Source organism: Triturus cristatus, chromosome 3_1 (assembly GCF_964204655.1).
Source record: "Triturus cristatus chromosome 3_1, aTriCri1.1, whole genome shotgun sequence".
Classification (NCBI taxonomy): domain Eukaryota; kingdom Metazoa; phylum Chordata; class Amphibia; order Caudata; family Salamandridae; genus Triturus; species Triturus cristatus.
Genome location: NC_140583.1, coordinates 434878404 through 434897200, shown reverse-complemented (window position 1 = coordinate 434897200; position 18797 = coordinate 434878404). Strand labels below are relative to the sequence as shown.

Genomic DNA, 18797 nt, shown 5'->3' with positions numbered 1-18797 from the left:
CGGTTTTCTTGGTGGTGTGGATCAGTTGGTGGTGTTTTCGAGTGGCGAGCTTGAGGGTGGTCATGTTGTCTGGTGTTGGGTCTCTGCGCCAGGCTCTCTCGAGGGCTCGGCAGTTCTTCTTGGAGCTCTTGAGTTCGTTGGTGAACCATGGTGCTTTCTTACTGCCGGGTCTGCTAGGCGTGGTCCTCAGGGGGCGAGGTCGTCTGCGCAATTGCTGATCCACTTCGTGAGGTTGTTGGCGGCTTGGCTGGGGTTCGCTGAGCTGGCGGGGGGGTCCTGGCTCAGGGATGCTGCGAGCTGGTCGGCTGTGATCCTGTTCCAGCTTCTGCGTGCAACCTGTTGCTGGTGGTGGTGGTGGTGGATCGTGTTCTTTTTGAAGCTGAAGTGGACACAGCTGTGGTCCGTCCAGTGGAGTCCGGTGGCGTGGCTGAAGGCGATGTTCTTGCTGGATGAGAAGACGGGGTCAAGTGTGTGTCCGGCGTAGTGGGTGGGGGTGGTCACCAGCTGCTTGAGACCGAGGTTGGCGAGGTTGTCCAGCAGGGTGGTGGTGTTGCGGTCGTTGTTATTCTCCAGGTGGAAGTTGAGGTCCCCGAGGAGGATGTAGTCAGTGGAGTGGAGGGCGTGCGGGCTGATGAAGTCGGCGATGTCTTCGCTGAATTGTGCGCGTGGTCCCGGGGGTCTGTAGATGAGGGTGCCTCTGAGGGTGGTCTTGGGGTTACTTCCCAGGAAACAGAGGGGGAGTGAAATAAAAAGGAAAGCCTTTGCTGTAGTCTAGCGCTGAAGAAGCTAAGGCTATACTTGTTTGGCACTCACTCCATGTTCAGAGAGACCACAGGCCCCTCAGGTGGTTTATGCAAATGAAGGGTGATAATCCCAAACTGTTGAGGTAGTCCAGCTCCTTACAGGAAATGGACTTCATGGTGGAACACCAGCCTGGAACAGACCACACTAATGCTCGTGGTCTCTCTAGGTTCTTCTGCCATTGTGAAGAGAACTTCTAAGAGGTCTGGTAGCTCTCCCCACCTTCTGCTGGGGAGACAAGTGTTAGAACTGGCTTCTTGGCATGGCTTCCACTGACTTTTTGCCTTCTGATCTCCTGTTTTTATGGTGTTTAGACAATTAAACGGAAACACAAATATCGTGGGACAGAATAGCGTGTAAAAAATATCCAGGTCAAGAATATTGTGAAGGAAAATTTCTTTTTTCTTTTTAATAAAAAATAGGTTTATTCCATCATCGGTTTAGGTACATTAATACAAAAGCATCCATCAATAATAAAGCATTCCTAAACAAGGAAAAGGAAGAGAAAAAAACAAAAAAAACAGACCCTAAAAGCTTACAAAGATGCGCAGTACAGTACCATTATGGCTAGGTTACAGAATATAACAATGCTATCAAAAAAAGATCACAACATAAACAGTAAAGAAAGAAACTCCAATATGTTTAAATCACTGGCTTATACCTGGAGTGTATTCATTCTGACTTTCCAATCTATTAAAAGGACCTAAATAAGTTTCCCTAATTTCCTAGCCTTCCACCTTTTCTTCTCATACAGACCCTTTTCCAAATTGTAAGAGTTGTGTTAGCCATTGTTGAAATGTGGGGGGTTTAGGGTCTACCCATGCAGATGAGACACAAATTATAGCCACAGCCATGGCAAGAAATACAAATTCCCGGTGAGCTAACAGCGTTCTGTTTCTAGCCGCACCTATAACCATCAGCTTGGCAGACAGTTTTATTTGGATCCTCAGGGTTTGCCCCATAAAATCCTCTATAGCTGTCTTAAGAGGTTCAAAGGCAGGGCAAGAGGCAAACATATGAACTATATCTGCCTCGTCGCTTTGGCAACAGGGACAAAAAATACCCTCAGTCCCACCCCATTGAGCTATCTTAGCTAGGTTGTCATAGAACGAAAAAAACATTTTAAAATGTTGTACTTGGAGGCTTGCTACTCTTAGAACGGTGTAGCCAAGCTTAAGCGATGCCCTTAACTTGCCCCCTTCAACATTCAGCTTCCGCTGCCATTTCTGTTTTTCTAAATCATCGCCCTGTAGTTGTCTCAGCTCACCATAAATCTGGGCGATAACACACCCATCAGGGTTTTGGACCAGTTCCATAACTGGTCTCTAGAGAAATCTCTTGCTCCAACCTACTTCCTAAGATAGAGGACTGAATCTGGAGGAATTTAAAAAACTCCCTGCGATCGAGGTTAAAAATTATTTGGGCTTTCTCAAATGAGATGATACCATCTGAATCAAAGAGATCCCCCATCGTCTTCACCCCTAAAGCATTCCATAGCCACATAATTCCATCGTGAAAAATCTCAGGGAGAGATGGATTCCCAAATAGAGTAGTATAGTAATTCATTCTTCCTAACCTCAGCATTTTCCTGACACCTGTCCAGACCACTACTGCTGCACCAAGGGTCTTGAATTTAACCTTTTTATAATAACTGGCTTCGCTGAATCTCAAAAGCCAGTTAGGGGCTTCTCGTCCTAAGAGTAATTCATATACATCCGGAGGAGCATCGCTCCTCCACTGATCAATGACCTTTCCACCCAATAACCCTCGGATATATTGGATCCACGTGGCCCAATAATATTTTTTTAAATCAGGGACTTCCCAGCCCCCTCTTTCTCTAGATAGGGACATATATAGCTAAGTTCTCTTCTCGTCTTCCCTTGAGCCCAAATAAATCAGTTAATCAGCCTCTCAATTTCCTTATCCAACGATTTTCAAATTTTAGGGGTATCGTCCTGAATAGATACAACATTTTTGGCAGCAATATCATTTTAATGATGTTGCATCGTCCCACAATCAAAAGATGCAAATTATTCAGCCTATCAAAGTCTTTCTTGGATTTTTGAAGCACGGCGACAAGGTTCTTTTCAACGACTTTACTTAGTTCTGATGTTATAATAACCCCAAGATAGGTGGCAGATTCAGTCACTCTTGGATTCGAGCTAGAGAGCCTTTCATTAACTACAATTTGCGTTTTTCCACGGTTTTGACACTGTCGCCCATCATACGCTACTTCAGCGCCTCAAGGAAGGAGGTATGGCTGGACGAGCCATCGAATGGTTAAGGTCCTTCTTATATGACCGTAGCTTCCAGGTGGCGCAGGAACCTTTCTATTCCAAAAGCATCAAGCTGGACCAAGGAGTCCCACAGGGCTCTATACTCAGCCCCACCCTTTTTAATCTCTACATGACCTCCCTGGCAGAGATTATTGGGAAATTTGGCGTCAGTGTTGTGTCATACGCTGATGACACACAACTGGTGGTGACCCTAACTCAAGATTATGATAAGGCAGCCATCAATTTCTCAACGGGCCTACAAGAACTGGCGTTGTGGATGGCCTATAACTGCCTTAAACTTAATAGCAATAAAACCATCGGTGCTAGTGATAGGCAAAGCACCCTCGATCTGGTCCTCAGCATGGTGGCCTCAGATGTTGGGACCGACCTCCCCCCAGGGATCAGGTAAAGAACCTCGGGATGTGGTTGGATACCAAACTTTCGTTTGAAACGCACACCAGGCGGGTGGCGGAAAGTTGTTTAGGGGTTCTGCGAGGCCTTCGGAAGACCTTAGATGTACTCCCTGTCTCAGCGAGGAAAACGATGGTTCACGCGCTGGTGACATCTCGTCAGGACTACGGGAATGTACTCTACCTAGGAGCAAACATTAAATGTGTTCAGAGACTCCAACGCATTCAGAATGCTGCGGCTCGTCTCGTTTTAATGCTTCCCAGGAGAGCCTCAGTCAACAAGGCCCTGGTTTCCCTTCACTGGCTCCCGGTGGGGGAACGTATTCTTTTTAAAGCTCTGTGTGTCAGCCACCGCATCTTACAGAGGAAAGGGCCCTCCTATCTGTATGACCTTCTAACCCCGTATGTTCCTACCTGCCGACTAAGATCAAGTGGGACAGGGCAGGTTAGCATTCCGACCATCAGAAGAGCTAGGATGGGAGGTCACTCCTTCCGTTTTTTAGCTGCCACGCACTGGAATAAACTCCCCATAGGGATCCCGCTGGAGTCTTCGGAGACAATTTTCTGGAGAAAGCTTAAGACCTGGCTTTTTCCATCTGTAAGTCCTTCTGTCTAATCTTTTGTTCTCACCTCATTGCCTGGAACCTGGTCTTTTCTTCCGCAGCGCGGGGACACACTAGCTAGTGTAGCCATGCACTTTATAAATGTGTTTATTATTATTACTATTATTATTATTAAGCCGATAACCAGAGATCACCACAAAGCATTCCGCCTCATGCTCTATTTCTGTTAAAGCCACAGATGGATTTGCAGCCGTTATTGCCAGGTCATCTGCATATCCCAAAATTTTAATTTCAAATCCATTTAGTCGAATAGGTAGGATACCCTTATTTGCCTCATTTTCCTAATCAAAGGGTCGATATAAAAAAGAAAATAGGAGGGGAGAACATGGACACCCTTCCTTCATCCCTCGCGTGACAGCAATTGAGTCGCTTTGCCCCCCTCCCCCCCCCCCATCAACCGGGGTCGAATCTTAGGATTCCTATAAAGTGTCTGTATGGCTTTAATACACCCCTTTCCTACCCCTGAATTCTCAAGTACAGCCCAAAGATAGCCCCAGGAGACCCTAGCAAACGCTTTCTCTGCGTCCAGCAGGATAAGCGCCATAGGATCTGGCATGACAGAGGTACCATCTAACAAAGTACAGACTCTCCAAATATGTTCGGCCGTGCCTCTGCCTGGGATAAAGCATTGCTGACGGGGCAAGACCACCTTCCTATTCATGGGACTAAAACAATTCACTAGGATTTTTTAATACATTTTTGCGTTGCTGTTCATTAGACTAATAGGTCTATAGGAACCAGGTTCGTTAGGGGGCTTTCCTTTCTTGAGAAAAATGATCATACTATCTTCTGCCCATGACTCTGGAGGTGTTTCCCCTCTCTGTGCCTGGCGCATTTCAAAACTTAAAACACCTCCCAAAGTTGAGAAAAAAATCTTATAAAATTCTAGTGGGATTTGGTCAGGGCCTACAGCCTTGCCAGATGGCAAATTCCTTTAGGGCTCCCTGAATTTCTTCATCTAAAAATCTATCCTCAAAAACCCTTGAGTCTTCTACTGAAAATGTCTCGGCAGTGAGCAAAGCTAAATATTCTTTGATTTTCTTGGGTTCCCTGAGCGCATTTTCCCTGTATAAATTTTCATAACAGCTTTGAAAAACCATACGTATTTCACTGGGTATTGTGACTACTTCCCCCTCTGAATTATTAATCTCGAAGATGTCTCGCCCGGTGGCTTTCTGTCTAGTCCTTACAGCTAACATGTGCCCAACTTGCGCACTAAATTCATAGCAAGATTGTCTCCAGGCCAAGAACTTTCCCTCTGCTCTTGCTGCCATGATCTCACCTGCTGCAGCCTTTGCTAGCGCTAATTACTGGAGGGTCTCGTCTGTATTTGAGCCAGTGGCAACAGCCCTAAACAGTTCTCTTCTATGTCTAAATTTGTTCTATGCATGGTCTTAATCTCTTGTTTCGTTTTTTTTATTCCGGTTCAGCGAGTAGCTCTGGGTTTCCCCCCTGATACCAGCCTTGAGAGCATCACATACCACCCCATATCCAGTACTTCCCCTGTTGATCTCTAGGAATTCCTCAAGCCATTTGTTCATATGTTGAACATAGTTCGAGTCCTGTAGCAGGGCGCGTTCAAAGGTCCAGCTACGTTCCGACACCCCCCAGCACTACTTTGAACCTCCAGGACCAAGGGATTGTGGGCAGAAATAACTGGAGGGAATGTCATAATGGTACAAGTGGGGATGAGAGAAGATAAAACCAAAAAGTAATCTAGTCTTGCTACAGCTCTATGCAGTGCTGTGTAGTATGTGCTGCCCCCCTCCTGTGGTTTCAGTTGCACCCAAGCATCTATTAGCCCATAATCCTCCATCATCTGAAAAAGGGCCCTGTGGCCTTTTTTTTCCGACCTGTATATTTACTTGGACTCCCAATCCACAATCCTTCTATGCCATTTATATTAAGATCATCGCATACGATGATGGGTAAAGGCCACTTAGCCAGCTCTGAGTTAAGAAAATCGAATATTTTGGGGTCATCCCCTGTTGACCCATAGATTAAACATAGTGTAAAATTAAATCCCTGTTCTTGACATTCAACAATTAGCCATCGACCACCTCCATCGGTTAAACAAGATTTAAACACAATCTAAGTATATAGGCCCGTATGTCGTCCCCTTTTAGTCCTTCTTCAATACCAAGTATCATCAGGTTATTACGCCTTTGCCTATTTTCAAAATCTTCCATTTTCCATTGAAGATCCGTGAACTGTGTTGCATACGTTTCTGACTGTGCCTGAGCTCTGACAAAGCCATCTTCAAGTGTGCTAGTTCGCTCTTCAACATGCGTCAGTCTTGAGTTTATATCGGTGCAGGCTTTAGCCATTTTCCTCACCGCGCCCTGAAGTTTCTTTTTTGCCAGTCTAGCTTTCTTTTCTTCCATTCGGGTCTTTTCCTGCAGTTGCTTTATAGATTCGTAAATCATTTTCAAAGAGGGTGCAGCGTCCTCCTCCTACCCCGAGAGATCTGGATAAACACTCTAGGTAACCGAGTAGTCCCATTTTAATTTAGGGTCTGCATTAGGTCTGATGTTGTCTTCTGCTGCCCTTTCCAATGGATGAGAATCTCTTTGTTTCTTCAGGAACCTCTTTTTCCTGACGACCGTATCCTTCTGAAGGGTACTGAGACTGGAGCTGGAGAGCTGCACATTGCTACTATCTTCTACCTCAGAGAAGCTGACTTTGGAACCATCGGTCACGGAATAAAATGTATCCCCAAGATCCAAAGTATCCTCCAGCCCCTTAAAGCCTGTTGCCTCCTCGACTAACATGCTAGTGTCCAGTTGGACTGCAGTGCCCGCAGGCCCTTCCTGTAACAGGGAGGAGTGGGCTACACTAACAGGATTGTCCCCCAAAGTTGAGACTGTCTACCCAGATTCGGAAGACAAAAGAGGTCTATAACTGTTGGCATCTTCAGGGCTTTCCATAGCAATCTCGCCATAGAGCTCATCCGTTTGTATTGTCACCTTGTCGACTGGCTCTTCATACACGGGGGGTGGCTACAAGAGCCATCCCCTGTGTATGAAGAGCTCAGCTGCTCCCCAGCATTGTCTGTATCAAGTTGTTTAATCAGTTTTTCCTTGTGGTTAGACATCATGTCATTAGCATCGGCTTGGGGGGTCTTGGTGAAACAATCTGTGATGCTGTGCTGCCCCCACTTGACCTTGGAGTGCAAGGTGTGGCTGTGGTTGTGACTGTAATTGTGAATATGCCATGGGGTCTATTGGGCAAGCTTTCTTCCCCTTGACCCCATATTACTATCATTTAGGTCATTTTGCTATACAGCCTCCTGCATCTCACCTTTCTTTGGGCCGTCCTGGGTCTGTTCCCCTTCACTGATATCCTGGTGTTGGAGCCCACCGGTTTTGCTCCCTTGGTACGATGTGCCAAGATGCTTGTGTTTGGCTCTGCGCTCGCCTGCACTTCGGGAGCCTTCAGTCGTGTCACCCGGCTGGGCTTAGGAGACATCCTCGCTTCCTCCGATCTGTTAGTGCAACTTTGCGGTGTGAGCCACCCGACCCTTGCGGGCGCTCCTCTCTCTCCAGCCCCTCCTCTCCACCAGCCCTCGGTAGCTACCAGTCTGAGCGCTCTCCACGTCTCCCATATGGCTGCCAAAACCAGCATCAGAAGTGCCTCAAGGGGCTGAAGGATGTCGGGGTCGTTCACCTCCAGCCGGTGAGTCATGGAGGCAATTTGATATGTTTTTTTAGGGTGGTTAAGGTCCTTGTAATGCCTTAGATCATTATCGGCAACGCGTCGCGACCAGCGCGGCCTTCTCAATCAGGCGCCATCTTGTGTCTCCAACCTAAACACTTCCTGCTACAGAACCAGCATACTCCTCCGCGTGAAGGTAATTTTCTATGGATGAGTAAAGTTCTACTATCTATAACTCCACATATATGTACCTTGACGATATATATATTTTCAAGGTATGTAGGTCTGGAGTTAAGAATAGTAGTTTTATACTTACCTATTTGCACTTACCATCTCTATATTTTTTGACACAACATAATGTCCACAAGATATTTGTGTTTCCAATATTCTGTCACTGCTCCGTTTTTTACTATCTTTATGAATCCGGGCACTTTACCACTGCTTAGCAGTGCTAAAGTGCATGTGCTCTTTATTTAAAACATGGTAACATTGGTTAATCCCCAATTGGCATATTTGATTTACTTATATGTCCCTAATAAAGGCCACTACATGTCCCAAGATCCTTTAAATCAAATGCTACTAGTGGGCCTGCAGAACTGATTGTGCCACCCACTGAAATAGCCATTTAAACAGGTCTCAGGCCTACCACTGTAGAGCCTGTGTGTACAGTTTTAGACTGCCATTTTGACCTGGCAAGTTTAATTTGCTTGCCTGGCCCAACCCTTCCATTTTATGTCATATAGGTCACCCCTAATGTAGTCCCTGGACAGCTAAAGGGAAGGATGCTGTATATTTAAAAAGTAGCTACCCTGAAAATGTGCATAGTGTAACCATATCCCTAAAAAGCACTAGGTAAGTAGAGTGCTGAGCATCTCAAAATGTTTAAGGACTGTCCTCACACACCACCAGGTGTCCTGCTTCATCATAGGCAGTCTGCGCTCTCTAAAAAGCAGGTTTGATAGAGAGTGGGCTTACACCTGAAGACAGGGAGGCACTTCTAATAATCTAAGTGGGGGCCCGTGAAGTAGTGATTTAAAAACCAATGTATTGCCCCAAATTACATTTAATTGCAGGGTATTACTGGGTGTTAGAAACTAGAATGAGGGGATTAGGGGAACTATTACCCCATCACCACCTTTATCGTCAACATGTTTCTACCGTTGGGCCAGGAAGATCCTCAGCATTCATCAGGACGGAAATCAGGCTCCTATTTTACCAATTTGGTTCTAGATGTTACCACTATGTTAGGGTGACCTGTGTCATCCTCTAACTAAAACTGGTATTCTTTTATACCTGTAAAACAAACATAAGTTTTCTTGTTCAGTTAAATGCGATTTTTTGCAGGCAAGGGATAGGAAACATCATACACACCATGCATATGCAAAAATGCATGTCAATGTGAAATCACGTGACACTGCAAACGTGGAACACACTATCAATAAGCATAAATATATTCATGAGTTGTGAGACCAGCTCACAATCTTACCCCAATATAGGGCCCTAAATGCCCCATGGGAAGAGGGTGAAGGGACCCCTGAGTCACACTCTAAAAAAGGTAAAGGTGGAAATTTAAAAGTAGATGTGATAACGAATTTACATTTCATGTTAGATACGCCATTTTTCATTCATACTCCCACTCATACTCTTACTGCCTCAAGGTTCGTCCCTCGCCGTCCACCTAAAGAGGTCCGCTCCTCTTCCCCGACGATGTCAGAGTGGGGTAGAAACATGCATTTATATAGCCCGTGCCTAGGGATCATGTGATGATGCAACTCCCCAGGAGGAAGCCAGCTTTCCCAGCGAGGCAAGGTACTTGATAGTACCACGGTATGAGTCACTGCACCCGGGGGCCACGTAATGATGCGATACACCAGGGGCATGGCCATGACGTATACCACAATTAATATGGCTGCCTCAAAAGTCCATGAGGCGGCTCGTGTCATCGAATACTGAGTAGAGGTCACTGCCTATCCTCTGTGTGTTTATTGGTACCACCATAAAACGAGAGGCATTGTAAATGTGGAAATAAAAAGGATTAAACAAATCAGTAAATCCCCCTACTCATTACACAGTTTTAGCCATGGGCCTACCTGATCCATATCTCAGATGAGATTTCCATTCAATAGAATTATGTGCATTAGTAGGCCCATGGTTAAAACTGTGTAATGAGTAGGGCCATTTGCTGATGTGTTTATTCTTTTTATTTCCGCATTTACAATGCCTCTCATTTTCCTGGTGGTTCCAATAAACATACAGAGGATAGGCAGTGACGGTTACTCAGTACTCAAAGACAGATGGGATGGAAAAGATGGGACCCCCAAATTTGGTGTCTCTGGAATGACAATTTAAAAACACAACTTATGGTGAAGTTGTTTTTTAAATTGCAATTCTAAACCAAAAATACCACTTTTAGAAAGTTGGCATTTTCTTTCTGTAACCATTTCGTGCATTCTGCCTGTCTCTGGACTCCATATCAGGGATGGGTGGCAGCTGGCTTTCTGCATTCCCTCTAGTCAGCCACACCAAAGGAAGGATAGGTGTGACTGAGTGGTCATCTACATGCTGATGGGTCATACTGAGAAGGATGGGAGGGGGAAGTTGACAATTACACCTGAAAGGGCTGTTTTCTGTCCCCACACAAAGGGTTGCATACCCTCCCCGTAGTGAGCCTGGAGCCGAGGCAGGAAAGGCATGGTCTGTGCGCTTCAAAGGCATCTCTTTGAAGTCTCCCTACTTTAAAGGCCCAACTGGGTATGAGTCCTTGACCTCTGACAGCACCAAATCAGAACACTTCTGGAACTGAGGACATTCTACCAGGAAGAAGGACTGCTATGCTGCCAGAAGGGACTGCCACTTTTTTTAACTGCTTTGTTGTGTTATTGCATATCTACATCCCAGAACCAAAGTATCTCCAAGGGCTTGATGGCTTGCCTCCTATTTCTAAAGTGTCAGGGGTATGACACCCTGCAACCAGCCTGAACTCTGCCTTGTGTGAGTCCTGCTCTACCATGCGGTGCTAATCCAGTCTTGGAAATGAGTTTTCAGTGCTACAACCCAGAAAATACATGCATCGGCGATGTTTCACAAACCCGCGGACATCGCATCGCCAATGGCGCGATGCATCACCCCATTGTTTCCAACAGATCTCCGACTTTGCATGCCTCGGCGCCAATGCATCGCTTTGTGCTGCATGGAATGCCTACTGCCCACTGGTTCGATGATGACACATTCCCAATGTTCATAGCATCTTGATTCTCTATGCGCAGCTTAGAACTGACGCATTGATAGCAACACATTGCCTCCTGTGCTCCACGCATCGCCTCAGCTTTGACGCATCCAAGGTACTGTTCAGCAGGCCAATGCTGGTCCCTGTATCTGACTCGTGGTCCATTGTGGTTGGCCTTAACTTTTAGATGTGCCTGGTCAAGCGCAACACGATTGCCCTGGTTGGCGTTATTTGTTTCTAAGCACTACAAAACAGTTGATTATTTAAAAATTAATATCTTGAATTCTACTTGTTGGATTTTTGTTGTTTTGGTCTTGCTATACTCATAAAAACATTGGTTATTTTTCTAAACTGGTGTGGAGTCCTTTTGTGATGTTTTCACTGTGTTACTGCGTGTTGTGTGCCCAAATACTTTAGACATTGTCTCTTAGTTAATCTTGATTGCTCTGTGGCAAGCTACCAGAGGCTGAGCACAGGTTAATTTACCGTGTGTTACTGATTTACTCTGACTAGGATTGTGGTTTCTGCCTGGACAGGGTGCATATCTCTACCAACCAGAAACCCAATTTCTTACACTGGACAATCCCAAGTCACATGGAGGAATGTACGTGTAGGTCAGCACCTTCTGCATGTGGGGAAAGTTCCTTCTCTCATCTCTCTTGGCCTTTCTAGGGTGTAGTAAATTCGATGTAAAAATTAGGTTAGATTAGTCGCAGCTTTTTGGACATAGCCATCAGCTTCAGGACATTTTAGCACTCATTTGTATTCCTCCATGGGGTCAATGTCTTCCTCACAGCCTGTATGAAGGGACTTATTAGGGTCTGGGCCATTGACCACCACTGATCAGTAGATTTTCAATGTGCTTTTCTGGTTATGTGCTTCTATATTAGTTTTGTCTCAAGGAGTTGATTTTGCAAAGTTCAGTTAATCCAAATCGGAAAGTTACTTGAAGGCTTTCATGTGTGCTGTGTGCTACAGATCCTGCTTGTGCCCGAATTGTCAAATCCCTTCAGCATCTTCACTTCTGGAATTTGAGTACCAAGCCACAAAAAAGTATCATTTGTGTTGGCCTTCTTAGACACCCCATGTACCTAAGAGCTTGCCTCTAGATTTTAGGACAGCCATTTTTACATTGGGTAGTGAGTCTGCCGGTGTCACTCCATAGAGGAAGTCGAGTGCCTCCCCCCACAGGAAGAGACACAACTCCAATCCATACACAGTAGCATTTTGATCGCCATGAACCCAGTCACTAATGTTAACCATTTGAGCAGCCTAGTATTACAAGTGCATATCGGAGGTTCTGGCCTTCCTGTTATATAAGATGGTGTACATCTAACAAGCAAGCCTACACAAAGGCTGAACCAGATATAAATATTTGACCTTCAGAAGCACTCCTCCGAACACTCCTGGACCTATGGAAGTTACAAAAAAAGGACTGCCCTGCTGCTTGAAGGACTGCCTTGCTGTCTCTTACGAAAGATAGGACCTGCTTACCTTCATCCTAGGCTACCTAGAGTGACTTCAAGAGTCAGTTGGCTGACCTTCTATGTGAGCTACACGAACACAACAAGCCTGAAGCCTGAGGCCTCCCTGCAGCTGCCCAGTTGATCTGTTACAATTGGACCTACCAGGGCCTGCAACTGTTAACATCTGAGCTCTGCTGCAGGTCTCTGCTGGAGTGAGTTCTGAGCCCCAGAAGGTGCCTTACAGGTTCTGAACCCTTGGCTGGCATCAGAGAGAACTCCTCCATGCTCAACTGAAGATTCTATCCAGTGAAAAGTGATGCTAAGCCTCATGTGCACAGCTGAAAGCTTTGTCGGAATCGATACCCAGTGATGGGAGCCTGCAAAGCCTTGCTGTACGGCTGAAAGCTTCATTGGCACTGACACAGAGTAACACAAAGCCTAACCGCACACAACTGAAAGTTTCATCTGAACCGCCGCTGAGCAACGCAGAGCCCTGCAAATCCTCACCACACAGCTGAAAGGTTCATTGGAACCAACGCAGAACAAAGCGGAGCCTTGTAAAGCAATGCAGCACAGACTTTCCACCACGGACATAGGGTACAACTCCCAGCAAGTCAAACTTGGTCCAATGCCATGCCTGCGCTCTGTTGTGGTCGGCCTGAACTTGTAACTTTGTCGCGGCCCAGTGTGACCAGATACCCTCAGTTGGCACTCTACTGATTGGAGTTTTCTTGTCCTGGTATCATTGTATTTATTAAAAGTTACTTTATTTTTCTAAAATGGTTTGTTTTCACTTTATTACTGTTTGTGTGCTGCATAAATACTTTACATATTGCCTCTAAGTTAAGCCTGACTTCTTTTGTGCCAGGCTGCCAGAGGGTTAAGCACAGGTTAATTTAGTGACATTTGTGTTTCACCCAACAAGTATTTTGGTTGTTGTCTGAATGTGAATTCCACCCCCTTCCCCCCCAAATAATAGCCCAATTTTTTACATGAGGTAATAGGGTCAGCTCATTGAATTCAGATAAAAGAAGATTAATATTTGGGGCACATATCTCTTAAAAGGCACCTGCTTTGTACTCCATAGAGAGTGTTAACTTTTCCAGCTCCAGCAAGTGCCAAAGCTTCTGCAGCCAAGGGATGTGTTCTGGGAGATCATCCAAACCCCTAAATGACAGAATGTCTTGGTGCACTGCACCAAGCGATTAGGCCATTTACTGGCCCTTCATTGACTTTAATGGAAATGTGGGTTTATTAGGCAGGGCTAGCAGAACATAATGATGGAATGCATTAGATTTGTGAATCAAAGGTTGAAGTCTATATCATCTAGTAGTGTCTCCCACTACTGGGTCAATTTGGGGCAGTTTGACAGCAAGTGAAACAGCATTCCCGCTCTTCCACACCCCTTCCTTTCCCTGCTCTGACTACCATTTCTGTGAACATACCAGAGTTAAGTACCAGTATATTGCTATCTTGATAGCAGTTTACCTACTTGAGGTATTGTTGCTATGTGATGCGCGCTGTAGTACACCTGCTCACATTCGTTATTTAAGAGCTTCCGCCCTAATTCATCTTCCCACAACCTCTGACCTGCCGTTTTCTCTTTTGAAGGGGGTGCACTAGTAAAGAGTAAAATTCCAGGATTAGGTGTTTGTCTGAGTCTTTCAAGAAGACTCATTTGTGAGGGGTCGAAGTGCATGCACCTTACTAGAGTTCTAGCAGCCCATAATCAGCCTTCAGTCTGTCTAAAGAGATAATCCCTTCAGTGTCGAAAAGACAGCCTGCTCTCTTGCAGCAATGATTGATGTCATTGGCAAAGGAAAGTAGGTTAATCCTCTCCCCTCCACAATTCTGCCCTAGACTGCCAAAGTCGTTTTTGTTTTAGGGGATGGATATAGGCACCTGCTGTCATGGATGCTTCTCTTGCAACACTGGCCCGTCAGCCTGAGCTGGATCCCTCTCTACTTCTGTCCTAAATACCACAAACAACCCCGAACCACTCCAATGCATCCTGCTCAACACCCGTTCCTTCTGCACACATGCCACAGAAATTGGGGACACCATCACCACCCTCTCCCGTGATGTTGCCTTCATCACCGAAACACGGCTCAGCCTCATCTTGAACCCCGACATCGCCACCGCAACACCAGACAGATACAAAATGATACACCGAGACTTCACCAACAAACACAGCGGGGGTATCGCCCTCATCTTCAAGGACACCATTCGATGCATCACCACCAATGTCGACCCTACACCTCTCATGGAATACCTCAACTTCCAACTACAGAGTGATGCCAATATCACGATAAGAGGCACCCTCTCCTAGGGCCTTTCTGTGACACCATCTCTAACCTCATCGCTTCCTGAGCTATTAACTCTTACCACTGTGTCCTACACGGCTACCTCAATTTCCATGTCAGCGATCCCAACAACGGCAACTCCACCTCCATCCTGGAGAAGCTTAACAGCGTTGTCCTCACCCAACTGGTTACCCAACCCACACACAAAAGCGGACACACACTTGACTCCATTTTCACCTCCAATTACAGAATCAAATTTAGCCACATCACAGAACTCGCCTGGACTGACCATTGTTCAATTCACCCTCTCCGACGCTCAGCACACCATCCCCAGGCATCACAGGTCCACCCACCACAGTAGGGGCAAGGTAACAAAGACACAGTAGACACATGTCCTCAGCGCCAGCCAACCCGAAGCTGCATCATATCTTGACCAGGCTGTCCAGAACTTCCCCGTGTGCATCCTCAAATGAGCTGGCAGAGTCGCCTCAATCAAACCACCAAAAACCAACAAAACCTCAAAACAAGCTAGCTGGTACACCCCAGAACTCAGAACCACCAAGCAAAACTGTTACTGACTCAAGAAACAGTGGCACACCACAAGAAACCCATCCGACAGAGCCGCTCACAAAGCTGCCCTCAGCAGCTACCACCGGCGCATCAAGGAAGCCATCACAGCCCACCTTGATATAGGGGCCAACCACACAAAAGAACTCAAAATAGTCAAGGAATTCTCCATCCCAGCAGCCACAGAGAACAGAATCCACCCCTCACAAGATCTCTGCGACACCCTCTCGGCCTAATTCCACAGCAAGATTGCCACCATCTACAACAACTTCGACCCCCAACCGACTGCTCTCAACCTCAACAGTCTTAACCAACCAGCACACACCAGCCGAGTGATCACCACTTGGTGTATGCTCACCACCCAGACCACCACTACCATCATGTCATCCATTCACTTCGGGCACCCACCGTCCCCTGCCCCCACCATGTTTTCAACCTTGGAACCGACCCAATCAGGAAGGAACTGACTAGCATCATCAACACCTCCATCACTGAAGCAGCCTTCCCAGACAGATGGATACACGCAGAGATCAGACCCCTCCTAAAGAAAACCTCTGCCGACCCCAGCAAACTAAAATATTATTGACTGATATCCCTGCTTCCCTACCCCGCCAAAGTACCCGAGAAGGCCATCAACAAATAGCTTACCGAATACCTGGAACAAAACCACCTACTTAACGCCTCCCAAACAGGATTCCGTGCCAAGCACAGCACTGAGACCGCCTTGATTAGTGCCACAGACAACATCAGAGCCCTCCTCGACCACGGAGAGACTGTGGCTCTGATCCTCCTCGACCTCTCAGCTGCTTTCGGCACTGTTACCCACCACACCCTCATCAAGAGACTCTACAAGAGAAGAGACAGGTCATTCTCACCATGATGTAAAAACAAAAAATCGGGGTACCTACCGCCCAACAACCATTTATTAAGACAGGGAATTAGCTCCCTCCAGCACATGCCTCCTTTGCCCCTCCACACTTTAAACATGCGTTCGTTAAAACCCAAGTTTAAACCAAAATAACTGTCACGCCTGCACTCGTGTCCCTTTCACGAAGGAGTGCCCTATAACCCAAATGGTCAATTCTTCCGCCTGGTAGACGGGCACAGAACCTGAAACTAGAAAAGATAACATGAGTTTCATAAATTGAATTCTGATGCATGCGCCTCCCCTTCTCCCTTTCTCACATGGCGCCTAAAACAATCGGAAGACCAGGAGCCCAAATGCATGATATCCTCCTGTGTCCAGCCCCTGTTTTTTGCCTCTGTTGCTGCCCCAATGTGAAAAGAGGGCGTCCCAAAACCTGCCCCATCCACCCCAATAAGGTACAAAGCTTTTCGCAACACTGCCCGCAGCTGGTAATCCGTTACTCTGCTCCCATTCGCGTATTTTAATACCTCCCCTCCAGACCCTCCCGCCAAACTGAACCATTGAGATGCCCACCTGAGTGGGCATGTTTAAGTTTAAGTTTAAGTTTAAGTTTAAGTGGGCGTGTAGAATGGGGGTCCGCTGCTTGCAACCTGACCCATTCTGGTCCGTTTTCGACCTGCTCAACCATATTTGCAGCCAATTCTTTTGAGGAACAACGTCCTGCCAGTCCACTACCTCTCCCCTCCTGTTACCCAGTAATTCTGATAGTCTAAAGGCCCCGAAAAACATCCACACCATCAATGTCGAGAACAGGCACGTCTCTAGCTTGTCCCTGCATACCTCTGGCAGTACTTCTAATAATCGACTCAGCATCTGCCAAGAAAGTGGCTTCCTGAGATTTTGCCCGGTACCTCTCTCCCTGACCCAACCCTTTAAAGTTCTAGTTCCCAGTTCCCCTGCTGCCGGAGGATAGCCCCATAGCAGCTTACTCATGAAGGCAATACCTGCTAGCTTCCCAGCGACTGTAACCCTTGACAAGCCTTTGTCAATGAGATCCAATATAAACTGGAATACATCCTCTGACCGCTGCCAAACCTCAGCGTGCCACTGAGCACCTGACCGCAGAAACTATTTCCATGCTAAACTGTATGCCGCCCAGGTGGATTCTGACAATGAACCTACCACCTATTGTAGCATCCTACGTGACCTACGTACCACAAATGGGGCGGCATTTGCTATATCATTGTCCACACAAGCACTTGTAAAGCCCTGAAAGCGAAATCGTGTCTCAAGCAGCCCAACCCAAATACTCTTAGCAATTTCAAAACCTGCTCGTCCCTTGCGGACTGGTGATTCACGATTTTGACTACTGCCTTGTTGTCCATCCTAAAGAGAACTTTTTTTTTAGCTAATTCCTCCCCCAGAGTGTTATTGCTACCACTAGGGGAAAAAAAAATTCCAAGAAAGCTATGCTTCTGCCACCCTCCTTTCAATGTGATGCCCATTTTTCTGCGCATCACCTTCCTTGCCAGAACAAGCCAAAGCCCATGCTGCCTGATGCATCAGAAAATATTTGTACGTCCCATGTCATGTCCTCTTCTCTTGCCAGTGGAACGCAATTAAAGGACTGTAGAAACACAATCCACATCCTCAAGTCCTCCTTCACCCCGGCAGAAAGCCGAACGTGATGGTGAGGTAGATGTTGCCCTGACAATGTTCGCCCCAGTCTCCTACAGAATGTCCTCCCTGCCCTCACTACGCTGCATGCAAAGTTGCGATGGCCCAATAATATCTGTATGTCCTTGACCCTCACGTTGTCCTTTGATTACATTCCCCTCAACAAGAACAACATTTTCCTTTTTTTGTCCTCTGGAAAGCGCGCCCGCATTACCCTGGAGTTGATCTCAATACGCAGAAAAGACAACGTCGTGCTGGGGCCCATCGTCTTTTTTGGCGCCAGTGGCACCCCAAGTACCTCCATCAGCTCAAGGAAACTGTACAGTGCTGCCTGGCATTTAACGGAGCCCGGAGAACCCACAAAGAAAAAGTCATCTAGATAGTGTGTCACCAGCTGTTGCCCTGTGTGCGGTGAAAATACCAACTGTAGAAACAAGCTAAAGCACTCAAGCAATGCACATGAGATAGAGCATCCCATCGGCAGTGCTTTGTCCACGTACCATTTTCCTTAAAAATGGATACCCAGAAGATCCCAGTCATCTGGATGGACTGAAAGCAACCGAAAAGCCAATTTTATGTTAGATTTTGCCATTGGTGCCGTTGCGCCCGCCGCGACTACTGGTGACATGGCCACGTCAACCGATGAATAGGATACCGTGGCTGCCTCCTCATCAATAAAATCATTAACTGAAGTCCCTTCTGGCCAGGACAAGTGCTGTATCAATCTGTATTGAACCATTTCCTTTTTTGGCACTACTCCAATGGGAGAAATGATTAGATTCTCTGTGGGACAGTCATGGAAAGGCCCTGCCATCCTCCCCTCTTTCATCTCTTTGTTTAGTTTTTCTTTTACTATCTGTTTATGTTCCGTAGCTGATTTTAGATTCTCTGCCCATCTTTTGTGTCTTGGACACCTGTACCCCAAA

The 18797-nt window shown here is 46.4% G+C and overlaps 1 protein-coding gene across 1 annotated transcript in view; it reads left to right on the top strand.

The window, feature by feature from the left end:
- The window catches only part of FAM227B (family with sequence similarity 227 member B), a 3353280-nt gene that overhangs the window by 777831 nt on the left and 2556652 nt on the right, over positions 1 to 18797 (top strand). The window lies entirely within an intron of this gene.